This window comes from Pteropus medius, unplaced genomic scaffold (assembly GCF_902729225.1).
Source record: "Pteropus medius unplaced genomic scaffold, Ma_sr-lr_union100, whole genome shotgun sequence".
In the NCBI taxonomy this organism is placed as follows: domain Eukaryota; kingdom Metazoa; phylum Chordata; class Mammalia; order Chiroptera; family Pteropodidae; genus Pteropus; species Pteropus medius.
Window position 1 is genome coordinate 14561930 of NW_024349801.1, and position 26995 is coordinate 14588924.

A 26995-nucleotide genomic window follows, 5' to 3' on the forward strand; every position below is an offset into this window, starting at 1 on the left:
GACAGAGCATCCAGAGAGGGCATAGTTAGTTCAGTGACCCTGAGGTGAGGATCCCTATGATGAGTTCGATGAGTTCAATGAGTGTGGCTGGCAGGTAGCTGGAGTGAAGTGGATCACGTAAAAAGTAGATAAAGTCAAAGAGATAAAGAAGGGAACTTATGTTTAGTTTTACCTAGTTTCTATCAGACTTTTTAGAACATTGCGATTTCAGTTTCCCTTTATATAAAATGGAGATAATAGTATCACTTACCTCACAGACTAATAGTGAGGACGACATGTATAGGGTATATATACAGAGGGCTTAACACAGCCCAGACACTTAATAATGTCAGTTATTGTTGTTGTTGTTGTTATTATTATTATTTTTACTGCTTTTTTAGTGTTTTCTTTTCCCTTCGTGCTGCCCCTGCTGGTGGAGACAAGGAGTTTGCCTTGCTCCACATATACTTGGATGATGATTGTTGGCTTTTAGAACAGAATCGGTGGCTCTAAATCAAAGCACAATTTGCTCTCTCACCTGAAAATGAAACTGCCTTAATTAATTACTACCGCGTTCATTGGGGTTAAATGGTAAATTCCTCTGAGGACAGGGGTCACATCTTAAATGACTTTACATTTGAAGAATCTAGGACTGAGGCTATAGTAAAGCTTTAACGTTTCTGGAATGAAAGATGAATGTGTTAGTTCACCCAGACTATATAATTTGGGGAAAGTACATAAGTGTGAAGTTGCTAGCCTTCGCTTACACATAACTGGAGCAAAAAGTCTTCTTCATGTTAGGATATTCCTGCGTCAGTGAATCTGATTTCTCAAAACCAAAGTAAGCCACACCTACAAACAGAAAGATAATCTGGCTGTTTAGACAGTTATTCAAACAATGACCACTATTCAATGTGAGAATGCTTCCATTTTTCTTACTCCATTTTCATGACAGCAGGATATTTTTTGCCCAAATACTCGTTTTCAAATGCATTTGTCACCTACTCTGTCTGTATAAGGCATTGTTCCCGGTACTGATTGCCTCAGCTATCCATTTAATTCTTGCCTAAGGTCTACGGCCATATCACCCTGAACGTGCCTGATCTCGTCTGATTTCGGAAGCTAAGCAGGGTTGGGCCTGGTTAATACTTGGATGGGATTCCACCTAGGAATATCAGGTGCTGTAAGCGTTTTTTTTTTTTGTTTTTGTTTTTGGAAGTAATTTTTGCCTGAGAAAATAAAGTCAAAGAGATATTGAAAATCTACTCTCTCATTCCAAAGTTCTTATTTAAAAAATCAGCAGTCGTTTTGTGTTCAAGTGTTACTTTGTAAATGTTCCTCATCTGATTCCTTTAATTCTGGTTCACTCTCTTTAATATGTTCAGATCACTAGATATCCCTGCTGTGTAACCTTCCACCTACCTACCTCGGGTTTGTTGCTGTCTCCTAGAGGCTTTTAAGCTCTCTGCAGAAAGATCAAATCATTAACGGTATTAAAGATGTCGCAGTAAAATTGTTATCTATGCTGGAAATGTTACTTGAGTACAGAAAAGGAGAAATTTTTAATTGGAAGTCTTGCAGCTGGAAACCTTGACAGGGCTGGGGTTTTGTGTTTCTTTATATTTATTGGAGTTAATGCATTTTAGGTTAGGCAGTATGTGTTTGGAATACAAGGACATTTCTGCGTCTTGTATGTGTCCTTTTGAGACTTGAAAGCAGAATTTATGCTTACCAAATGGCCGTTGAAACAAAAGAGAATAAAAAGTTTCATAACAGTGATCAGGCAGTTCTAGTTCTGAAGAGGGCAGCAGCAGTGAATTTTATGCAGGGTCCTGCAGTGTAGACCAACTCCCCAGCTTCCTAACCATAGAATTATAGGCAAATTACATAATTTCTTTCCCTCAGTACCATAAACTTTAAAATGGTGTTGATACTTTCCTTAAAGATTGTGAGGGATTAAATGAACCATTGAACAGTATGCCTGGCTCTTAATGGATTAATTTTAGTCTGACCTATTGTCCCCCTTCCTTTCACACATAATGAAAAAATGATGAAATGTGATTGTAAATCAAATTTAGGAATTCTCAGTCCTCACCCCATTTTGAAGCCAGAAAAATATCAGCCATACATTTCATAAAGTTTGCAAAGCTTGTCTCTTTAGTTAATATTCACTGTACGTATACAGATTTTGCCCAACAATCTTCAATATAAATAAAAATATGATAACCATATACCCATTTTATAGATCAGGACTCCGAGGATCAGATAATCAAAGTAATTTTCTAAAAGCCATTCTGTTTTTGGCAACAGCACTGAGCATCTGATTCCTGACATGAAATCTGTTCTCATGAATTTAACGGACCTTATGAAGGTGTGAATGATTGTCATGAAGAGGCTCCTATCACTTTAAACATCCTACAAGACGATTTTACACTTACAAGTCCATTAGTTCTCACACAAACCTTCCCAGCAGGAGTTATTAGCCTCATCTTACACTGTGAGAAACACCAACACAACATTTTTGCTTGCGCATCATAGAGTCAGACTGTTTGGGTTTGACTCTGGTTTTGCTTTTATCAACTAAGTGCCAGGGACACGTTATGTGCTTCAGTTTTATCATCTGTAAAATGGAGACAATAACAGAACTGGCCGAAGTGAATTTTAACGATTTTTATTGAATATGTGCCATCGATAAGCTAGAAATTGCAGTGAGTTCTTTCTAGGTCTCATCTCATTTAGTTATGATCATACTTGTTTTTATCATGCAATATTTCAGTCCGTCTCCATGTCCTTTGGCGAAGAAAATCACCAGCCTCCTTGGGCAAATGAGAATATTGAGAGTGAAAGCAGTGAAACAAGTTAACCCATAAAACTGGCAAGGAGGGCCTCATGTCCATCTCCCTCTGTGTCCCAGGACTTGTGTTCTAAATAGTTGAAATCACTTCCCAGAAGGAACTTCCAAGCCATACTGGAGGAAGTGGAAGAAGAAGCAAGAGCTACACCTATATGTGTTCACTTATTCCTTTCACTGTGCCACATGCCAGAGCTACCTCTGTTATTCCAACTCCTCTTCCAGAACAGCTAACTGATGTTCTGCTCATTCAGGTCTGATGTAAGCCAAGGACGTCATTACTGCATATATGCCCTTGGAAAAGCTAATGAAAGACCCCAGCTTTCTTTACCTATAAATCTAAGGACTCAAGACATGTACAGTGGCAATTCTCCCTATGTCCTTAACCTCTTGCAGGGCCCGGACTTGTCGGCAAAGCAGTTTGTTTTCAAAGGAGCGTAAATGGAAGAGTTTTGCTCCTTTGACGAGTGCTTCCTTTTTCACATTGTTGGTGGGCCACTGAGCAGTGGGAGGAAATGAGATGCACTCACTATCTGAACTAACCCCAAACACTGCAATCCTGAGGTCTAAAGGTAACTTAGTATCCCCTCGTGGTTTGGGTTTCTGCAGAATTATCCCACTGAGATGACAGTGGGGATATGAAGATTCGAACAGCATGAATTTCCCTTTCACTCTCTCACCAGCTAGGGAATACTATGTACTGAGGGACCTCAGGTTGATTGACAGAGACAATGCAACCCATTTAAAAAGTGTTTTCTCTCTTTATGTCTTTCATGGATGAGCCACTCTTAACATCGATTCAAATGGTCCCTATCATCTTTAAAGTGAAGTTTTCAAAGCCATAAGAAGTCCCCAAACCATTCTAGGCCTAAACATTTTTCAGCCGAAGCCCTGCAGTAGGTTTGGAGGGGGCGGAGTGGGTAGGAGGACTACTTTCTGTGAGCTTATGTTCACTTCTAATTCCAAGTGTTGCAACAAGCCTCGCACTTGGATTGTCTGCAATACGCAGCAGCCTAAAGTATAGAAGCCAAGGGGCGAGAAACATAAAGAGTGGGGGATGAAGGGAGTTTCACTGAAACATAGATGATCAGCAGGTTATCCAAATACGCAGGTATAGTCCTCTGCTCCACTCGATAGTTTAAGAAACCAGCATCCTCTCCATTACTCAAAATAAGTATTTACAATGAAATGCTAAGTAAGGGCTTTAGAATCGAAGTAATTGGGGTTTGAATCTTAGCTCTTCTGTGACCTTGAAAAAAGCCCTTTCACGTCACTTAAGTTTCTACATATGTAAAATGGAGCAAGTAAGTCCTCCTCTTTAGGATCGGGTTAAGGCTAATGTGAAGTAAGATATATAAAGCCGTGGCCCCCAGGGGACAATCTGTAACCCAAACCTCATTTTCTCCCTTGAACTCCCCTTCTATACCCAGACACAGACTTGGAATTTCTACTTATTAGTTGTGTGATTTAGGGCAATCACTTAACGTCAGCCTTGCTCTAAAATAAGGACAACAGTGATATCTCCTCGTGGACCTCTGTGGGGTAACGAACAAGGCAGCAGAAGTGAAACCACTGCTTTGTGGGTCAAGAAGCGATACTTACTGCGTGTTTGCTATGACTGCAGGTTATTTTTGCTTCTATGATTATAATAATAGCCAGGAATTCAACACAGAGGAAATGCTTTTTTGAGTTCTCCTTAAGATTTTATAAACAGAAATCACAATTTTATGGAAGTGGTTTTACTAATATGCTTTTTTTAAAAAAAAAAAAAAAAAAAAAGGTAAAGGCTGAGTTTTAGAGAATTTGATTCACTTGCCCGAGGTCGCACCCCTAATATGTGTCACAGCGGAGCGATGACAGTCTAACTATGACCTGGTCTGGGCTGCCTCCCACTTGCCAGACGCCTTAATTCCATGTTAGTTATCTAGTTAAAGTTAGGCTGGTTGTGTCTGTATTCGTAGGGTCATTTCGCCAAAGTTGACATTCTTCAGGATATATAGGAGCAAAGAAACATGCTGAATATATGTCGAATAATGAGTGATAGGGGATTTATATTGGCATTTTGACAGTACAATATCCATATTTTAAAGATGATCACATTGCCTGGGCCAAAGGGGTCTCTGAAGTAACACTCTAACTCCTGGAGGCATTGTTGAGAAGGAGGTACAAAGACAGATTGTAAAGGTTAATAATGCTTCTCCCTCTTGTCTCAAATGTTGGATTCTTTATCGATCCTTGTTGCAATTCTGTCACTATTGGCTTTCTGAAACCTTGGAATAACTTGGCACAGTGGTGGCAAGTTATAAACCCTTTGCTAAATGAGTTTTCTTGCACATAGATGATCCTAAAACGGTCTCTCTCATCTATATAAGCTCTCCTATTTCACGTGAGCAAAATGAGGTTTGAAAGAACGCCATTTTCATCAATATGCATGATATGATCTTCAGAGCTTGGTCAGTGTTTTCAGGAATGCGAACTGTGAAATATTTATGCTCCTTCGATAAGCATACACATCTTTACAGTTGCTATCGATTAAACGCTTGAAATAAATCTCTCAGCTTTCCGATCTTTTTTATTTGGTTTATTTTTTTTCCCCTGCACCAAGTAACATGTTCATTAACAGGGCCATATGTTTATTCTAAGATTATTATCCAATCTAAGAAAATGTAGGGATAGAATGAATATAACTATGTAACTCATGTGGAATCCCTGGGATTTTTTTTCCCAAGCAGAGATAGTTTACTATATGCAGGTGACTCTTCTTTCAAGGCTGATTGTAGCATACAAAATCATCATAACATCGCCTCCTTTTTTCTCTCTGTTTTTTTTTTTTCTCTGTCCTACACAGGCTGTTCTCTTTATCTTAAATGAGCCCCACTTTCACTTCCTTACCTGGGTAAGTCATACACCTTTGATTAGTATATTTACTTTGAAGAATCAACTCAGATTTACCTTTTTCAAACTTGAGTATCAGTGCTCCCTTTCTGTTTTCCAGTCACACCCTGTGTCTGCCTCTCTTTTTGCCTTGATTATTGGTTTTCTGCTCTCAAAGCCCCCAGTAAGGCAAAAGACCTCATATTCATTGTTGGTATGCCTGGGCCATTGCTGAACCAAATTTTTCTATTTGCCTTACCAGGCACTGTGGTTGGCACATATCTGCATCATAATTCTACATAATCTTCTTTCCCAGCTTTGTTCTCTTGGATTAAAGCACCACTAAGTCTTTACTTTCTCCATCTGATAATTTGTATATGACTCAGCACAGGTGTCTCCTTTCCCTGAAAATACTCTTAGTCCTCCTTTCTCACTTCAATCTTATTGAGATCCCTTTGTCTGTGATCTTGTGCCCTCTGAAAACCCTAGACTTAAGACAAGCAAACCAATAGATACGATAGAGTAGGAACTTCAATAGCATCGTTGAAGATGTGGATCTTGACATTGATCCCATATTCCCCATATTTGTCACAATGCCTGTTCTTGATTAGCCACAGGAATTCAGTCAACTTTGTGAAATGTACATGAATGGATGAATAAAAGAAAAAAATGTATGAAAGATAGCTTCCGTTGTACTTGGTCATAACACTCTTCAAAAACACACTGAATGAGAGTAAAAATGCATAATTTAAATGCATTTAACCATTCAGTCAACATTTCTTGATTACCTTCACCACCTTCTGGACCACCTTGCCAGGCATTGACAGTTAATGAATATTTTTGCTATGTTGATGATGATAAAGTGATGTTTAGGGAAATCCATTATTATCTACTTGGTATTTATTAATATGTAGCAAAGTAGTGATTGTTTTTAATCATAGGGATGCTCATATAGCCAAAAGTTTTGGTGACCATATAATTTATCATCCAAATATTTTGGAAACGAAAGAGGTAATTATTAACAACCATCATGCTAGAACAATTGGTGAACCTGGAATCACCCAAGCAAACTGTGATGAAAGTTTAGCCTATCTAGAAGGAAAAGGTAATGTTTTTATGACTGTCACTCTGCTGACATGAATTTCAATGTCCAAAGGCAAAGGACAGCCAACCTTATGAAGATCCTCCCCATCACAGATTTCAACCTAAGGGTCTGAGATTGCCTCTGAACTTGACCATTACATAGTTCTCTTAGTCACTCGCCCCTGCCATGTATCATTATTACAGTTTGATGAATTCCTTCCTACAGACCTGTCTCTATAAATAAGTGTCTACTGTGTTCCTACTTACTCTTCTGCATTCCTCTCTTTAGAGAGTATGGAAAGAGTATGCATATACTTTGTTGGGGTGCTGGAACGCTTGTTCCCCCACCAAAAAAGTACTTGTATATGTGCATGCATGTGTGTGCATGTGTCGAATCGTGCCCTGATATTGCCAGATAAGAAGAAAAACTACTGTTCTCTATAATCATAGGAAACAATAATAACAAAAAGTCTTTAGAGGCACCTGAACCCCCCCACCAAATAATAGAATAAACAATGAACCTCTATTATTCTGTAGAATGTTTCTATCTGTTTTTTTTTTTTCTTTTTCTTTTTCTGGAGAAAGATGGTGCTGAATTATGAGTAGGCTGGTTATAGATTTTCCTATTTATGCAAAAATGTCTGCAATAATTCTTCTCTCTATAATTATTCTCCTGGATAGTCCTCTCTTACACTGAATCTGAAATTAACCATGTGTCTTATTTTGGTCAATGGGATAATAGAATATATGGCCAAGTATTTGGTGCTTGCCCTTTCTCCCTGCACCTGGGTATCCTGTAACCAACACATGTGAACAAGTGTGGACTAGCTTTCTGAATGATGAGACTCACATTGTTAAACCATCCCTATTGCCCAGCTAACATTAAGCTGATCATCACGTATGTGAGGCAGCCATGTTAAACAATCCAGCCCCAGCTGAATCAGCCCAGACAAGAAAAACCACCCAGATGATATATCAATTATAAGAAATTTAAAAAGTTTATTTTTACAAGCTGCTAAATGTTGGGCCGATTTGTTACATACAGAAGCCAACTGTTAAAGAAATAAATAACTTAAAAAGGGGTTGTTTTATAACAAAAATCTAAACATGTATCACTGGCTTTAGGACCAGGTAGGTGGCTGGAAAATAGGTCAGGAAAACTTTAGTAAATACTGGAAAAACAGCAAGAAAACTATTAACTTCTTAGTGGAGGCTATTAAAATGATGAGGAAGCTGCTGTAGCAAACTGGTAGTCACCAGTTATTTAGTGGTCAACTGAGTTATATAGCAACGAAAATATTTATAGCAACATAAGAGATTTTTTTAAAACCCCTAATCAATTTGTCGACTTGGATGGGCTATTTTCCAGGTAAAATGTTAAAAATGTCAGTTGGCTTCTTTTACTGACATATGAAAAGCAGAGGAAAAGAGAGATGAGCTGAAACAAAATAATAACAGCAAAAATGAATATTTATTTTATAAGCACTATTTAACAGAATTTTGGATACAGGGCTCACTGGGTTGGAAAATAAAACTGTTTTTCAATTCCTGTCTCTCAAATAGTAAAGGAGTAAAAAGGAGGCCTAGAGTAGAAGTCAGCAAACCATAACCCATGGACCAAATCCTGCCTGCCACCTTTTTTTTAAAACACTTTTATTGGAAAAGCCATGCCCGTTGGTTTATGTATTACTTAGTTGATTATTTCTCACTGGAAAGGCAGCCTCCAGTACATGTGACAGAGATCATATAACCCACAAAGCATTTTCTGCTCCTTTGTAGAAAAAGTTTACCAAACTCTCCCATGGGGTAAAGTTCAGGCAAAAGGTGTGACTTTCCTTTGCTAATTTCTAAAAGATTTCAAATGGTATCTCATAGAGCAACCTGATTAAGAAAAAAAAAAAATCTTTACGGCATTGTCTTAAAGCAGACTGCCATAATGAAAGCAGAAAGAGATATTTCTCGAAGAGAATAACAGATATAGCTTTTGGAGTCATGGACTAGATCTGAATTGGACTCATAGGAAACAACTAAAACAGTTTTAATTTAAAAAGAAGTCTCAAACACCTAGCAGATGAGAATACTCAGCTGATGACATGGAATATTTCTTGTGGAAAACAAAAGGATTTCTCAAGGGATGATCCAAGAACACAGAAAGCAGAACCACGCACAGTAGAGAACAATGAACTAGGAACTACGCCGAGGGAGTAAAACCTGGCTCATCCATTCTTCACCCTTGGAATAAGAGAATTGGGCTACAGGTAGCCAGGTGGCTTTTAGAATAGCTAAGGACCAGTGACTTCTATATACCTCACATTCCTCCCTTATTTAAAAGTAAGTCTCTGCTCCAATTACCCTTTTTGATTTTCATCATTTTGCTTATCTTGGTTCAGTCACCAGTTCAGATGAAGACTGCAGCCAACAAACCAAGAGAAGCCTGAGACTTGGAAGGGCAGCAATGGAAGAATTGGGAAAGATCATCAAGAGCAAAGATGTGTCAGTAGAGACCAAGGCCAAGATCACTCGCACTGTCATGTCGCCAAAAAGTATGTACAGATGTGAAAGTCAGGCAGTGAAGAAGGCTGATAGGAAAAATATATGGTGTTGGAGGAGAGCTCTGTGGAAACCCTGGGTCCCCAGAAAGATGCATTTGAGAGTCTTAGAGCAAATTAAGCCTGAAACCTCACTGGAGGCAAAATGACAAAACTGAAGCTGTCCTACTTGGAGCACATCATGAAAAGGCAGGGTTCTTTGACAAAGATAATAATGCTTGGAAAAATAGAAGGCAGCAGGCAGAAAAGGAAGACCAAATGTGAGATGTATTAATTCCATGAAAGAAGCCACAGGCATGCGTCTGTAGGAGCTGAGCAGGGCTGTTGAGTATAGGACACTGTGGATGTTACTCATTCACAGGGTCATCAGGAGTCAGAGCTGACTCAACAGCACATAACATATATGCAATACACACAATGCGTCTTTTCAGTTTATAGCCTCCTGATTGAGAGAAGCTAAAACTGAGAACTCTCATCTGCATTCAGACCTGTTTCAGAAAATGACAAACACTATAATTGCAAGAGATTTGGGGGAATCCTGGGATAGGGTGCACACATATCGAATGTGGGAAGAACATGAAGGATTCCTGGCTGGAAGCTAGGCACTGATGAACTACAGAAAATGGCCACATAATATGTATTGCTCTTTCTATCAGGGGATGGAGTCTCTTTCCCATCCCCTAATGTGGGTTGGCCTCGTGACTCACTTTGACTAAAAGAATGTAATGAGAGTGATAACGTGCAAGTTCCAAGCCATGTGCAAGTTCCAAGCCTAGGAACCATGAGAGACTGAAGAATCTGCTCTCAATATGGGAAACTCTCCACCGTCTGAGTCTGGGTTAACCTTCTAGAGGAAGGGAAACCATGAAGACTGAGGTGCCAGCTGTCCCAGCCAAAGCCCCAGGCAGATGAGTGAACCAAGGTAAGAATAGCTGAGCTTAGCCCAGACCAGAACCATAAAGTAAGCTCAGCAGCACAGCTTGCTGATACACAGAATTGTGACTAAATTAAAGCCTTTTTTATGCCATCGCAGGGTTCCATTATTAAGAGGCATTCAACTTGGCAACACTCAATTATATGATTCACATACAAAGTTCCAGAGCAGACTGCCTAAACCTGAATCTTTGATTCACCACTTAGAGTTTAATTGGCCTTGGCTAAGGTATTTAACTGCCTCCTGTCTCTGTCTCCTCATCTGCAAAATGGAGAGGTCCCCATAAAAAAATGCTAGACACTCACACGGTGTCATTGTTGTAACTGTTGCTGTTATTATTATGTATGTATGAGTTAAAATTTGTTGTGTTGAAGTTGGACCCTGAGATCCCAGGGGGAGCCTAGAGATTCTCTGCCCTAAAGAAGGGAAAGAGGAAATAAGTTATAATAGAAAGAAGTGAAATTAAAGCACCTCCATTCTACAAATGTTTCCAGGACTCATTCCGGTTGTGAGTTGTGGCTGAACAACAGAAGCTGCTATATATGGAGCATCTTCTACATGTCAGGCACTTTACACGCATTATCTGTAATTCTCACAATTATAATACTAAGCAGTCAATAAATACAGTTATTATTACACATCACACTCTGCGGTAAATGCTGTACATCATTATCACATTTAATCTTTAAAATCACTTCTATGAGACGCATTATTAACCCAGCCTCGGAAATAATGCAACGGAAGCACCCAGACCTTAAATAATGGGTGGAAACACACAGAGTTAGTAAGTGGCAGAGCAAGGAGTCCTACTTGGATCTATCATAATATAAAACCTATGTTCTTTTTAACAGTGCCACTCTGGATCTTGGCAAATGGAAATCCCAGATAGAGTTCTTTGTCAGGTACACACAAACACTGACAATGGATTACTGTCTGCTTTGTCCTCAGAAGCGCCTTTCTGTAAGCAAAGGGGAAGGTTGAAGACGCTGTCCACACACCATAGCGGCTTCTACCACGAGCAATACTGACTCTCCAGCAGTCTTCCCTGGCCTAATTCATAATATTCAATAAACTTACCCCTGGAGGAAGCCTTTTGTATCATTGGTTATAAGTTATGTCTTAGGTTCTGTCATACTGGGAGTGATGGAGGAACGGGGAATGGATGGGGTCTCTGGTCTTGTACTCTCACCTATGTTTCAATCACAGAAGCTTCATGTCTATGTTCTTTATAATTAAAGTACATTGAAAAATATACCTTAATAAAAGGATTCCTCAATTTAAGAAAAGTTGAGTACTCTTCTGCTTTATACAAATTTTCATTGTGTAGATGTGATCATTGGGGCCTGAGGAAAAAAAAAAATTATCGGAGGCCTTCAGAGATAAAGGTATGCTACAGAGACAATTAGATCTCAGAGGACAGAAATACTGATTTCTTCTCCTTATAGGACCTGCTGTGAGGCTGTTAATAGATTAGGTTATCCAGTGATTGTGGTGCACAAAGAGATTCTATTGAGTGCCCCAAAGTCCAAAAGATTTAGCTAAATATTTAAATAATGTACTATCATAGACTGTCTTGAGGATGGGGGTGAATGGAAGTAATCAGCTCTTGATTCATCAGAATTTTACTTGGGCCACCTTTAGACCAGGTCATGACCTTATTTGGACCAATTCACTTAAACAACGACCTCTGGAATCAGAGGCATTGCTTCAACATTAGACGGAATGACCTTGTGGAGGTTGTTCTGTGCATCATAGGATGTTTAGCAGCATCTCTGTCCTTTACCCACTAGATGCCAGTAATACCCCATCCCTTCCCCAGTTGTGACATCTCCAGACATTGCCAAATGTCTCCTGGACTGCAAAACCACCCTTAGTTGCAAACCACCCATCTGATCTAGGCACTAAAATAATTTATTTGATTAACACTTTTTAACAACATCCCAAAGAAAACTAAACTCATGATCTAAAAAAAAATATTGTACTCATCTTAGAAAGCAAAACCAGAGTTTGAGTTAAGACTGATGCAGCTTTTAGAGTGTTTAGTTTTGTTTTTTTAACTGATTTATGGTGACTGAGTTGTGCAGGCACTGAAGTGTTTGTGGATGTTTCAAAATGACCTGCTTTTCATGAACATCAAATTTTTGATCTATTTGCAGAAAAAAAATGGATTGATAGCTGCTATCAAATTTGATAGCAGATCCTGGGTATAAAAAAAGTTTTCTTGCTGTAAAATTTTAGCTGCCTGTCACTTATATTATATTATGTCACATCTCACAATGACATATTGCAATGTAATACAATGTAAGTCACATAATAGACAACTGCAATTCATAACTTTGTGAATAGGGAGAGTCATTCTTTTCTGAGCAGCTTCCCAAGGGAGGTAAAGGAATCCTTCTGCTGAGGTCATTCACAGTACTGATGTTACCAGCCTGTTTGTGACTCATCTCATTCTGTCCATACTCTTTATTTTTCGGACCTGTCTTCCTTTTAAAACTGGCCTTTTCCCATTGCTTCTGATTGTGATGGAGCTGTCAATCAAGTGGCTTGCTTCCAGTGGAAAAGGTGGGGACTTACCCAGGCTGACCCATCAAGGGTCTTAAGGCTGCTGCTAGCCAAAGGTTGCATTTGCGTGAATTAAAAAATAACAATAAAAATGGATTTACCTTTGGGAAATTACAGTCCCAGTGGGTTCAAGGACATGGTGATGAGATGATGACTTTCGGATAATGAGACAAAGGAGACCTCACTGGGATCATAGGCTCTTAAGGGGAATGTGGGCTGGTTTTCCGTTGGCACTCATCCAGGGCCAGGGGCTTGTACAGGAAACAACTCACGCAACTGTACACAGCAGCCCTGAGATTCACATGCTCATCTTGTAGGCAAACATGAATCCTTGTACCAGGAATTATATGAAACCTGGGGTAAAGAAGATCTCTCATCCAGAACACTGAGCTGTGAGATCCGTACAGGCTTCCTCCTGTAAGCTTTCCTTCTCGCTCCGCAGGGAATGTACAGGGAAGGCAGGACAGCACAGTTCAGGTAGTTTGAGTGGGGTTTCGGTCATTTGCAAGCAAATAAGTTTTAATAAATGTATGTACTCCCTTCATCGAATTGTTTTCTGTCTAAGAGAAGGGTACGCTCTTCGTGAGCTCTTTTCTGCAAAGTCACATTAAACACATTCATTCAAGAGTCTTTAACAGTCTTTTAAACATAGCCACCATTTATTGATCTTCCCTTTGAAGCCATGTACTATACTCTTAAGTTTACATTATTTTTTTAATGCTTGCAATACTATAAGTTATGCTTGGGTGTATCCAGTTTGGGAGAAGACTAAGACTGAGAGATGCAATAGCTTATCAAAGATCAGCTAGCAAGCAATGAAGTCCGTAGACAGAACCCAGCCTGTGGGAAATGGGCTCCCTACCTTGCATGTTTGTCTTTGTCTTTGCTCATTTTCATCATTGTTGCCTCTGAGAATATTTTATGTATTAGAAGCCTGAGGAAGATGAGAATTGTGTGAGACCAAGGATAATAGAATCACAGCTGTGACAGCCCATGCTTTACCCCTTCCCTCCAATTTTCTCTGCATCATAACATTTTTTCCTTCTCAGCTCACTAAGAGAATAAACTAATGTATGCTGTATATCATGAGGCTCAGATCCACTGTAATGTAAGTGAGCTTGCTCCTGTAAGCCAAACATCTAACAAGGCTAAAAAAGTATAGCTCACAGGGATTCAGGAACTGACCAGTAAAATATGGACTCTACCTGCTTAATTTCCAGAATCGGGCTTTAGCCTTGGTTTTCTGAGTTACACTGGATCTCCTACTAGAATTGAGGACTGCCCTGGAATCTTTATTCCTTTCATCTTTGCCCTCCTAAGGAGCCAGAGGAAGCCCATGTAACAAGCGCCTTGGCTGGGTGCTTCTCTTAAGGAGGAGGCATCTATGTCTAAGTAGAAATTTCCTTTACCTTTTAGAAATTCCTGCTGCCATATCACCCTCATTAATTTGATCCTCCTTATTTCTCTTTGGGATTAGCACTTTGAAATTTAAGATACATTTCCAAGGGGCCAAATCCCTTAAATGTCATCGTTATCTGATGCCAGCTTCCTTCTTTCCTTTTATAAGGTCCCACCAACTTTGCTATTTGGTCCACCTGAATTATAATGCTAGAAACCTTTGATATTTTCCTCCTGTTATCTGTCATTTTTGTATTGCTGTCGCACTTCTGAGGAGGAAAGGCCCTGGTAATAAAAGTTCTACAATGTTAAAACTCCATGTTCCATACTAAAACAAACAAACAAACAAACACTTACTCCAATAATGCACTTACTCCAATAATGCATTTCCAAGAAAATCTCAAACAGCCAAGATTTGGGTTTTAAATTCTTACTTTGCATTTCCAACATTAGAAATTGTGCTTTTGAGAGAAATGAGTACGTAATTCCTTGTTAATGGTACTTTGCTAATTTTGAAACACCTTATATTAAGGGATTAAGCCAGTGAGTAATGTAATAAAAATGATGACTGCCTTTGGGCATTTGCTTCTTTATTGCTAGTACAGTTTATCCAGACTCAAACTTTAGTGGCATGTGGATCTAGATTACATAAACTTAGAACCCAGCATTATTTTTGTACTTAGGTTCTTGTACTTTTCCTCTAGTTCTATTTGTAAGTCAATATACTCTCCCCTTCAGGTTTATTAATTGGGATACATACTGTATTTCATTGATGCTAAGGTATTTATTTCTTTTTTCATGTTGTCATACCTGTGAAATTTAGCGTGTGTCTTATAGTTGAGAGTGGGTTGTATTTAATTGTCAGCTCTTTAGTTAAACATAATTTTTCTTTTTTAGTTGGACAGAAATTAATGGTATATCTCATTAATGATATCTTATATTTGATGAAATTAAAGTTGTAAGGCTTGAGATTTGAATTTTGGGTTTGGATCAGAAAAAGGCAGAGGTAATGTAGTGTCCTGATGTGGATTCAGGACACTATGACTGATCTATCCCAGTCACAAATGGTTCACTAGATTATATTGCATATGGGTCCAATGCTCCAGCTTAAGTTCCTAGTTTGTTCTGTATGAACATAATAACCCTAGAAATATCCCAAAAAGAGGATACTGATCTAGGTCAAGAGTCAAATATTTACTGTCTGTAACTTTACATAATTTAAATATCACATCATATTACTAAAAAGTAAATAAAAACTCTTCATATGGGACCACTATTCTACGAAAATCCCATTTCCAGAAAACAAATATTTCTAAATGATTTTTTATTCCATTTAATACATTTTAGACACTTTGTATTTTAAAAAGTTAAATGATTTATCTGTGTTCTCTTTGTCTTAATGCATTGTATATATGTTTGAGTAATTATACATGATCATTAAACTAGAATAAAGAATAAATATGAATAATCAGTATTAAATGGTTTTCTCTTGCAATTTTAATTATTATTAATTGGATATCTTCTGTTCAATTGATTTCTATGAGTTTTAATGATTTAGAAGATATGAAAAAATTTAAAAAAACACCTATATAGAATTATACTCAATTTTTGTGATTGACATATACTTTGTTTCTTTACCAAAGGACAACTTCAGGTCTTCCAATCAACTTTACAGAAAGATTTCCTCCATTTCTGATAAATTATCTTTGCTTTACCATTATTGGTGTTGCCGTTGCTAGTATATTTTAATCGAGACATTTCAACTTTTTGATTAATTGACAGTCCTTCAAATATTTGCAATATGTAGACTGTCAGTCAATTGTTTTGCCTTTTATTTTTCTATACATTCTATATTATTATTTATCTCTTCTATAAAGTCATTAAATTTAGAGTGGAAAGTTGCACAAGGCTGAATCGGGTCTGTTAGCCCAATACATGAGTAATTGTTGTCTTCCTAAGCATAAAAAATTAATGTTTTCCATGTTTCTTAATAACTGAGTATCATTGGAATACATGGTAGAGACCATTCTGAAAATCAGACACATACAGTCTGAAATCGTGCTTGAAATATAGTAGATGTTAAATAGTAGACCTAAAAATTATTTTGTGGTCTAGGGCTGCAATACCTGCAATAGATCATTTGATAATTTTTATCTTTTGATGTTGCCAGTATTTACCCAGCTAATATTGTGACGATCTTCTCTAAAACTTAGCTGATGGTATCTGCCTTCTATAGTTTGAAAAAAGGAAGCACAAGTGTTTGAAAACTATAAATAAGATATTAACAGTTTTACTAAGTGAATGTTCTAGGAGACAAGTACAGGGCTTTGAAAGGCAGACTTGCTATTGGTGAGAACGCAGCTTTAGCAGGTTGGCAGCCATATTCCATGCCTGGCAAGTCAGTTATCAGATCTGAACTTCAATTTCCTCATCTATAAAATAGCAATAATAATACTCACCCTGGACATTAATATATAGTGATAGATGGATAGATAAATAGATATAATATAAATTATCTGAAATTATAGGTGCTCAGTAAATTTTAGTTATTGTTGGGTTTTTTTTCCTTTTGCAATTTGACATATAACCCATTCGAGGTAATAGAGTGCAGATTTGTATTAAAATAACCACAGGACTTCTAATTAAAATCCTAAAAAGAAACATAAGCATGCTTTCTAATCTTTGTAATCACTTTTTATATTTCTCAACAAAAGTTATTTTGTAAGCAATTTTATTTCTATGGTATATAATGTTATATAAATAATTTTTTTAAAATATGTCCTTGCAAAATTAAAGATCCATTTTACATACATACTTATTTTAGAAAGACAGATAAGTTGTAACAGCAGTAATTTAGGGGCATAGCTTTTCTTGTTATTTCTCCCTTATCCAATCAATACATAAACTTTATATAATTACCTGCATGCATTTTAGGATTTTTTACTTTGAAGGAAAAAAAAGATAAATGAATTTCAGATAATTTCTCTTATTCATTCTCAAACTTCATTGAATTTTAGCTAACCAACATTTATAACAAAGGCAAGTTTCATGTCAGCTCATAATATATGTTTTAGAACATGGCCAAAATTATTATTTTTACTTTTAAGATTTAGAACTATGCACTGAGAAATATATATCTTCATATATGTGTGTGTGTGTGTGTGTGTGTATACACACACACACACACACACACACACACATATAACTGATATACATAATGTGTGTTTATGTCAATTTACTCCCCAGCCCAAATAGTAAACTGTGTGTGTATGTAGAAACCTCTTAAATGTGAAGGACACACTTGTTACCATATGAAAAACAGCAAGAATGGATGTGAATATACTCAAATACTAAGAATCACCTCATTAATTTCCTTTGGGAAATCAAGCAAAGGTTTCTAATCATAGAGTTTATGGATCTCTCCAAAATGTTTCATTGTACTTGTATTTTAAAAACATTTGTGGCCATTCTTTATTTTGCTTTTAAGTAAACTACTTCTGTATTCTGTATTCTGTTTTAACCTTGACAGACACCTCTACACATAACCGTGTTCTCATTTCTGCAAAACTTGATTCAAGCTCTTTTTTTTTTTTTTTTGAAAGCTCTTTCTGGTAAATCAAAACTTAATCCAATAACTAAATATTTTTGTAAAACTCTTACATTTCCTTGTCTCCAGCCTGAGAAGATAAGCAAAGATAGCGAATTCTGAACTGTTCAAACCACGTGTCGTATGTTTATTAAGTTCTTTTGGTGGGTGGAAATAATTATTTTTAATATGTCCAGAATTCTGCGTAAACATACTAAGAAAGAGACCCTATAATATTGTAGAAGCATACCTTTTAATAATACTATCCAATATTTTAATATGGATGAGATTTGGTACAAAAATTTCTAGTGTAACAATCACTTCCATATGCATATTTCTTTTGAAGGCTGATAAAGAAGATGAAGTGCACAGTGTATCGTGTAAGTTCCAGACACTGCCTTTGGCATTTATCCTACATTCTTTCATTTGTTCATCACAGCAATTTTGTTTTAACATTGTCAGACACAGTCTGCTATAGACAGTTAAAAGCCTTGTTGAAAGTCACATCTTCATTAAGTCGCGAATGCGGGACTTGTCTGATTTTAAAGTTTGTGATATTCCTCCTAACACCACATGTTTGCACACTCAGTATATTAGAATAGATGGATCCTTATATTCCCAGCACTAACCCATTCATTTTTTAGGAGAGAAAACTGAAGTGCAGGGAAAAGTAAATCACAGTGTGACCTTGACAGAATTTGCAATGACCGCCTGGCCAAGTGAAAGCATGAAACTCAGAGGAGGATGATTGTGCTCAGCATACCAGGTGCAATATCACCTTTTTTCCAGAATGTCCTAAGATAAACAGCTTTCAGAAGGCTAAGAATAATATACTCAAGCAATAGAGGGAGAAAATTCTAGTAGGCAATCTACTAGGATGAGCGCAAAGGCAATGAGTAACCCAGAAAGGTCCAAGGACAGCAATTACTATCTTCCTCTACAAAGCGCACCAGCACATTCATTTTGGTGGCACCTTAGAGAACAGATAGAAAAGGAAATGGCTAGAAAAGGAACTCAATGTCATGTCTAGAAATTAGTATCCCTTAGTTGCCGGGGACCCCCAGTAAACATTATACACTGAAAGTTAGCTGTTCACTGACAGGTATCTGAACTAACTATGTATAGGAACTGGAAAAGGCATAAACTGCATATAATGAGATTTGAATCAAAATTATAATGGATTTTAATAAATCAGCCAAAAAAGAATCATCAGACCCGGCTCATTGGCAGTGCTACGGCACAAATTACAGTAATGTCTATGGATCACTGTGAATTTGGAAAGAGCTCACTAACAATGATTTGACCCTCTGCAACCAGGAACACATTGAACTGTGTGGGTCAGCATGGTTTGTCTAAGCTCAACATATCGAGGACACCAGTCTGAAACTCACATGAAGGATTAGCTGTCTGTGACTGCAGATGTGTATCACCACCCGGGATCAGCCAAATGCTTTGTTAAGAAAGGAGTGATGGAATCTATGCAAACCTAACTTTGCTTTATGTAGAACCAGTTTTACAAGTTGGGGAAGGTCTAAGAGGTAACTTTGTTTATGACAGTATAGAAGATAGAATGTGTAATCATTCCTCCCTAAATCATAGTATTTTGTAGGCTAGCCTGTGAATTTCTCCACTGTATAACAAAATCTGTGTTAAATTATAACCTTCCTCTACGAGAATTCAAATTAGTAGAAGACTGAGCCCTGAGGAGAACAAAAATACATTGTACATGAGGATAAAAACTGTCTATTTTATTCATTGCTTTATTTCCAATTTCCAGGGTACTGTCGGGCATATGGGTAGATAAAAAAATAGGTATTGAATGAATGAATGAAGATGTGATCTGTTATTAATAACCTCAGAGGACAGTTGAGTCATGTGTCTGCCTTAGCAGGTATCACGCTGTCCTGTGCAACAAAGCAAAGAAAATCAACTTCACAGCAACTATTAAGCGCTCCCTTGCTTTGCTTAGATGAGAGGAACCTGTTATTATGAATGATTGGAAATTAGCTAGATAGAAGAGGAAGGCAGCAGAGGATGCATATTCCAGACAGAAGGAAGAGAAGTGAGGGGGGTTAAAAAAAAAGCATCATTAGTTTTGCATGTTCAAGCCAAAGGTTGCATAAGGGTATACAAGATGATGAGATATAAGGGAGAGAGTGATGAAAATAAACTTGAGGAGCTAGACATCTACCATCATTAACTTTTTTAAATTACACCATCGCTATTTTTTAAAAAATATGTTTGAAGTTCTATTTTTAGCATCTACTATTTTTATAACCTGGGTATTAACTAAGAGCTCCTAGTTTCTATCATTCTATCAACCCTCAGATATCCCATTTGCCAGTATATAGAGAGCTATATGTAATTGGATCTAGATACAGAAAACCTAACTCAATGGAAACCTACCACTTTTAGATATTCTTTATTTTTATTCTTTGATTCTGTTACAATAATAAGGTCTATATTCAAAGAACAACTTAAGTTACACAAATATTCTTTTTTCTCATTTTTCCTTTCCTTCTGCTTTACTCATGGTCAATGTTTAGAGATATGTTCCGTCATTAGCCCCTCAGGTAAGGGGCTTGAATAGCATATCATTAGTTATCACTGAAGTGCTTTACTTTAGGTTCCTTATTATTGTTTTTGTTTGTTGCGTTTGGTGGATGAGGCAGATTCAGAAGGCTCACACAATTGTAGAAGGAAAAGAAGAAGGGAACTATTATTTATTACCTTCAATTTACCAGACACTGAACTTAGCATATTTTTATTTTTTTACTTAAATTAATATTTCCTTATTCAAAATAACATAGGGGTATTATTTTTCATTTTACAGATAAAGATTCAATACTCTTCAGTTATTTGTGCAAGTTCTCACAGATCATAATCAGAATAACTAGCATTCGAATGTAAATATTCTTACCTATGAAGCCTGTGCTGTTCTATATTCCACAGGGTTCTCTTTTATCATTCATTCTAATTCATCCCAAGTAACTTTTTAAATGTTTACCTATGCATGTACCCCTTTATGTTTCCAAATTATTTCTCTGCCTTATCTATCCACAATAAACTGAAGGATCCCAAGCATATTGTGTGTGTTATTCAGGTCACATCCCTAAACAGGATGTCAAGTTTGCCTAATGTGTCTAGAAAGTGCTCAAATTAATTCAAAATGCAAACTTATGTGCAGAAAGGAGATAAAATGATTGTCAAATACATTTAATACTTTTTTAGAAAAGAAGAATTTGCATAGACTGACAGCTCATTTTGTTTCCACATTCCATTTTAATGTTTGTTTGTGCTTACCAAAGGACAGTCATATTTATGTGGCACCCACAAAATCCCAAGACCTATTTTTATGCTTCTAAATAGATACCAAATGAGTAAATAACATTATTTTTTAGTGGCACAAGCAACCGAATGGTCTGGAAAAGATTTGTTAAATAAAAAACATTTCTCCGAGTAATTCTTGATACTCCTCCTGAGGTTCAATTGATCCCTCATCCCAGTTTTTTTTTTTTCTCAATTTTATTTTTGAAGCAAAAGGCTCAGAGAGCAAAAGTCTCAAAGAAAAGACTCTATGCCCTCAGGTATCTTTAAGATAACTAAGCATCTGACAATTTCTCTTTTGGTTTTTCTCTTCCAAAAATCCTCAGAATTAGAATACTCAGTAAGGAAGAGAAGTGATTGCCAGCCAATTGACAGAGAATCTTTCAATCAATTCATCACTTTGAATAGCATATGGACAACTACACATGTAAGTCTAGGCCATGTATCTAAATTATATCCCCGGGAGTCAGTAATCTCAGAACTAAAGTGTCTCCCATAATATACACTGAAAAATAGACGCTATGTCTGACCAGAGCGATGACTTTAGGATTTTCAATATTCGCAAAGGAAACTCTTACTTTCTGATGGTACTCTTCTATTATGATTTTAAAAATAAAAACAAACAAAGATATGGAGTCTATACAGAAATAACAAGAGCTTTATAAAAACTACTTAAAGTAATGAAAATCTAGTTTTCTGAATCAAACCGTACAGTCATATGCAACTTGGAAAGTGGAAGTAAAAATCTGTTATCTATTTTTCTTAGCTTGCACATCGTCCTTAATTACAGTTTAGACGACAAAATGAAACATAAACGGCTTTTTATCAACGGAACATTGCTGGAAGCATAAACAATAAATTATGAATTACTGAAGCAGAAGCCTTTTCAGATCATGTATGCATAATGCTGTTATACATATTCGGGATTCCAGTTGGACCTCCTGTTTCATGCAAATTGAGCATTACTTTTTATGATTTAACGTTGAGGAAAAGTGCCATGCTTCATATGGGTAAGAGTTGACACCTTATGTGTAAAGGACCTCTAGTCAGTGTTTGGCGCTGTGTGCAGGGCTTTGGGAAAGTCCACTATGTAAGCTGAGTAGACACGTCACCGTATTGGAAACACACACATATAGGTATTCATGATTGCACTCATACAAACACACAGTCGTCACCTGTTGTTTAGGTATGGTTGCCTGGGAAACCCACTGACAATGGATTTGCTGAGCTGAGGGAAGGAGGTTTTTGCGAAGGACGCTTGAGGAAAGAAATGCTATTTCAGAAACTCCTCTATCAGCTTCAAAGAAGCCTGGAATAATAGAACTTAAGGAGGCCCATGGTGGCCAGAAAGACAATTGGTTTATCAAAGTGGCCCTTTTTCTTTGCAGATCATCAGGAAGGCCTTTCAGGTCCAGTTTAGCCTGGATGGGGCACAGCTGGCTGAAGGTGAATGACAGAGGAAACCTGCCTACCTCAGTGCTTTCATCCTGAGTATAAGAGAGGCATGCATGAGGGCTCAGTCTGAGAGAAGATGGAGGAGAGAGGGTCACCTCTGACTGGCTTTTGGGATCAGGGAAATCCACTTCCATTTTCAGGCAGCAAATTTTAGTTTTGTGACAAGAGGAATCTGAGATAAGTTGACCTTATTCAAAAGAGCAAAGGAAGACTGTCCAATATTTCAATTTATGCAAAATGATTCCCACAGAGTATGTGTGTTGGGCGGTTACTGGTGATTTAAAACAACCTGATATAGAAGAATAGAAAGTCATCTTAAGTTGGAGGCTGGAGTTAGCCATGGTGTGGAGAAAGCTGAATTTCATTTTTGCAAAAGAGAGAGGAAAAAAAAAGCCTTCACATTTAAAACCAGATCCAGAAATCCTGCAGCTATGTGGCTGACAAGTATTTTCATTTTTTCCCCCCGTTTTCTTCTCCTCCTCTTTCTTTTTTATTTCCTTTTATCTTTCTCTTATAAAAACTCTTTGTACTGCAACACATTGCTAAGCAGATTTCTTGCAATGCAGTCTAGTGAGGATCAGGGTTTTCACAAGCACCAATGAGCCCACTTTCAGAATTAGTGTACCACATTCAAAAATCAATGGAGTTAAAGCTGCAAAGAGATCTGATTGAGAATGATAAGCCAGACGAGATGAAACGTAACATGGGAATCTAGGAAATAATGGATTCCTAAAACAAGGATCTTGTCTCATTTGCTGGTGAGTGATTTTCTATGTTCCAGACATTGTGCCAAGAGCTCTTTTGCTCTTTTGCTAAGAGCTAAGCCCCAGGTCACGCATACCCACCACAGCACCCCTCTGGGGTGAATAGCTATTGTTATCCTGCACTACAGAGGAGGAAACTGAGACGTAAAATAACCTACCTATAGTCAGTGTTCTTACAAGTAACGCTTATAGGGGATAAAAAGACATAAAATCTATACTGCTTCCCCAATCAGTTGAAATGGAAACTCCACAAAACAAAGCATAAATTATAATCTAACAGGTAACCATGTTATGGACATTGAGATAACCCAGGACACAGATAATTCAAAAGTTCCAGTCATCATCTACATTATCCAAATCAATTACCACTATTATGCCTTCAGAGTGTGATTCTTGCCAATTGGATTTCAGTCCAAAAGGAGATAACAGGAAGGAAAAGAAATATTAGCATCATCAGGTAATCTGGTTCCCCTGCTGTCTTTTCTGAAGCCTAACCAAGCTGTAATTAAGGCCAAGTTCTCTATCTACTCTTTTCTTCTCACAGGCCCTCTTTAGGGAGCAGAGCTTTATGTTTTCCCACATTTCTCTATATACCTGATTCAAATACTTCAGTACAAATCATGAAGATTCTCATTTCACCAGACTGCTTTGTGGCAAATCCAGTCCTATTTTTACCTACGATATACAGGGTAGAGAAGATCAGGTTTCTGTAGACCTCAAATTTTCTGCAGGATATTTCTGTAAAAGGTTCATTTATATTCTTGTTGTATTTATATCTGTCTTGTTATATTTAATTGTTGGGTATCTTCCATTTTCACGATTGGAAGGGACACCAATACTGAAATGTGGTCAGCACAACTCAAACTCCTTTTGTTTATAAATTCACCCAACTAGAAGATGAAGAAAGCAATGTCCGGGCAATATAATTTAGAAAGTTCAAGGTGTTATGATTATTTGGTGTGCACATGTGATATAAATGACCCATTACATTTTTGGCTTTTTCTTTCACCTTTATCTATATTGAAGGCTGTCTTCCTATTCTGGCAGAAATATAATTCTCATATATTCAGAAAGAGAATTATATATGAAATCACTCTACTGTGTAAGAGACAAGAGACGCTTAATCTCTATCTCATTTTGTCTTTGATTTTGAATTAGTTGACTGAAAATTGCAGTAGGACCGATCTATACGAGAGAAGAGAAAGATCACCATAACTTCGAGTAGAAAGACACAGATGCAAGAAAACACCAAATACTGAAACTATTTCCTTTAAAATTCTAATTTATAAGAGGGGTCATCCACCCAGCAATTATGAATTTAAATATATCGGCTATCTCAAAGATCTTAACCTTTATCTGGGAGAAAGGAATTTGAAAGTCATGATGCTCTCAGTGGAGAAACATCATTGACCATTTTAAAGTTCACCATAAGAAGAAAAAATATTCTAAATATATTATACTATTTGAGTCCATCTAAGTTTTAAGCATAAAATATACCATAGTTTTAAAATAAATAATGTCTATTATTTGGATTTTCTTGGTTGTTTTTGTGTTCTCTCATCATTAATAATAAGGAATGGGTAACAGGCTCACAAATACCTATGTATCTACCTACATATCTATATATCTCCAACATTTTAAATCAGATAACTCTTTCCATTACTTTGTCTTTACATGTTAAAGACAAATTGCTTTTTGTATTTTCACAGAAACTATCCGGATGCCAAAAAAAAAAAATAGTGCTCTATGAAGCAAAATTCATGAATTTCTAATACAAGAAAAAGAGAGATAGAGTATAAACTTGACATATCTATTCCAAAGACCTGTAGGTTCATGATTTATTCTATGGAGATAGTAAATATTTGGATCCTAAATTCATAATCACAGTGAACATATGCCCTAGTTTCCACAAGATAGTCCTGGTTTATAGTTTTTCCAGGCATAAATATAAATATGAATAGCAACCCCTTTCACTTTAAAAAATGTCCCAGTTGAAATAATAAATTATATGGTCATTCTTTGCAAAATGAATAGGTAAGTAATTTAAAATAAGTAATCAGAGCACAAAGAGTTCTCTTTCTATCTTGAGTAATTTTGTAATTTTGGCATCTTTTTTTTTTTTTTGTCTCAGTTATTTCTCACACACACATCCAAACCGCTGAGGTAAATAAAAACTGTAACTTTCATTTTCTAGTTTCAGAATAAAACAGGTAGCCCATATTCCTTTACATATTCTATTACAGGGTTTATTGCAAAGTATAAGGAGGCTAAAATATGCTTTCCTAAGTGTATACCTTTTACTTTCTACTAGTTCCAAAAATTAGAGAAAATGCATGAAATTATTCACTGAAGAACTAAAATGTCCTCTTTAAAAAAATTGAAAGGCCATACCTATAACAGGCACACCTTGAAATTGCAAAACACACAGAAAATATCAAAAAGCTCAGAACCTTCTGGAAGGAAAAACATTTCTTCACAGAGAATTTTTAAATGTAGGACATATTATATGTAAAAATAATGACCGATACCTATTAGCACTAAGTAAGCTTGGACCACCACACTTATGCAGATTTTCAGCTCAGTTTGGGATTTTTGAGGGGGCTTTCATCTTAGCCACATTCATGTGACTTCAGTGAAAAAAGAAACCTTGGCAGTGTTAACTGAAAAACAAAGGCAATGCACTTGGAGTAGAGTTCCTAATTAGGTGAGGCTAACAAATGAGAACTCCATTATTGAAGAGAAAGAACAGGATTTAGTCTCCTTAGTGTTTATAACAGTGGAAGCCAGCTAACTGAATAATATCTGTATAACAACTTTCTCATTTTCTTTTCTGTGATGCTTCCACATTTATCAAAGCATCCCCAAAGAACTAAGTAGCATTATGTTAACAGGTAAGGCTATAATATATTTAACAAGAGCCATAAAATGTTATTTTATTTTATAAAGGAAGTTGTATGAAAATTCACTAACTCCTTGAAACAGAACATAGCAATAATCCAAAAAAAAGCCACGAGCCAAATTTTACTCTTCTAATTGAACATAGCTTTTAAATAGACCATTCAGAAATCTCAACAAATGCCTATAGTATAGCCAGAATGCAGCCTGAGACAATACATTTATTTTGCTAGAGACTTTAATATATCTGAACCAAAATAAACAGTTAAAAATCCTTGTTAAATAGACAGCAGCATAGAAAAATGTACAGACGAGATAAACTTTTAAAATAATGATCTATGACCTTCATATGTAATAGACAATAGTTAAGAGAAATGGTTAATTCAAACTTGGTTCTCAAGAAATAATGAAATGCATTAAATGTTCTCCATGAGTGAAAGGCTTAATAAAATCAGTTTGTATTAACTCCATAATAATACTGATAAGGAGTGTCCTTCAAGAAAAATTTTCTGATCTAATTGCTATTGTCAATGTTGGTTCAGGTTTACAACAAATACCTCGAATATGTACCCACAAACCAAGTAAAATTAAAATAGGCTTTCCCTAAAGACTTGGTAAACATTTAATTAAAATTTAACAACTGCAAAGTATAAGCCAGCTCCTCCTCTAACAGAAACCTCAGTATCTCAAAATTCCTGAAACTTTCACAAGGGTTAAATCTTACGGTTCATCGTA

General features: G+C 36.7%; 1 protein-coding gene and 1 pseudogene across 3 annotated transcripts in view; one reads left to right on the forward strand and one right to left on the reverse strand.

Moving 5' to 3' along the window:
• CDH8 (cadherin 8) overlaps positions 1 to 26995 on the reverse strand; it is a 314915-nt gene that overhangs the window by 20287 nt on the left and 267633 nt on the right. The window lies entirely within an intron of this gene.
• LOC120623178 (uncharacterized) lies at positions 1051 to 1169 on the forward strand (annotated as a pseudogene).